Below are 715 nucleotides of genomic sequence, written 5' to 3' on the forward strand. Positions count from 1 at the left end.
CAATAAAGAGTACACATTAGACGAATTTTCATTCGAGACGATCGTCGGTTGTCGATTATTGGGAAAACCACGAATTTATGCATAACTGCCAGTGTTCGAAGAATATTTTATTTTCGTTTCTTCTCCCTTCACGTTTCATTATTTCTTTCGTTCAAATTTTTTAAATTTAGTGTTCACAATAGTAAGGTTACGTTTACGTTCGATCGAGACTTTGGAACAATCGATACAGACATCCATATTAGGCAAGTCCAGTTTTCCAATTAGTTGTCAAGTTGGTATCACGTGTGTTGTCGACTGGCCAAGTGATGTACACATAAAATACACGAATCCGTACAAAGGTGAATAATTATGCGACGAACAAACGCTAACGTAACCAAGTAACAGGATAAAACAAGAATTAGTTTGCTGTCATTTGAAATCCGATCGTCCGATGGAATTTAATCCTGGTTGCCGTAGAATAATACGACGAAGTGCGATCATGCTTCGTACAAAGAGTGGAAAAAGAAAATCCGACACCTATAAGTTTTTTTTACGTTTGCCTGTTCATTTCCTGGTGGTGCCTCGAATTCGGAAATGGCGGCGTGTACGTGCATAGACACACACGTGTATACAATTTTGGCGTAATTAAATGTAAATGTGTAAGTTGTACAAACTGTCGAGTGCAATTTGGATTAAAGTAACCTATATAAATGGTGGAATGCGATGTTCCTGCTAA

This window comes from Habropoda laboriosa, unplaced genomic scaffold (genome assembly GCF_001263275.1).
Source record: "Habropoda laboriosa isolate 0110345459 unplaced genomic scaffold, ASM126327v1 scaffold207, whole genome shotgun sequence".
Lineage (NCBI taxonomy): Eukaryota > Metazoa > Arthropoda > Insecta > Hymenoptera > Apidae > Habropoda > Habropoda laboriosa.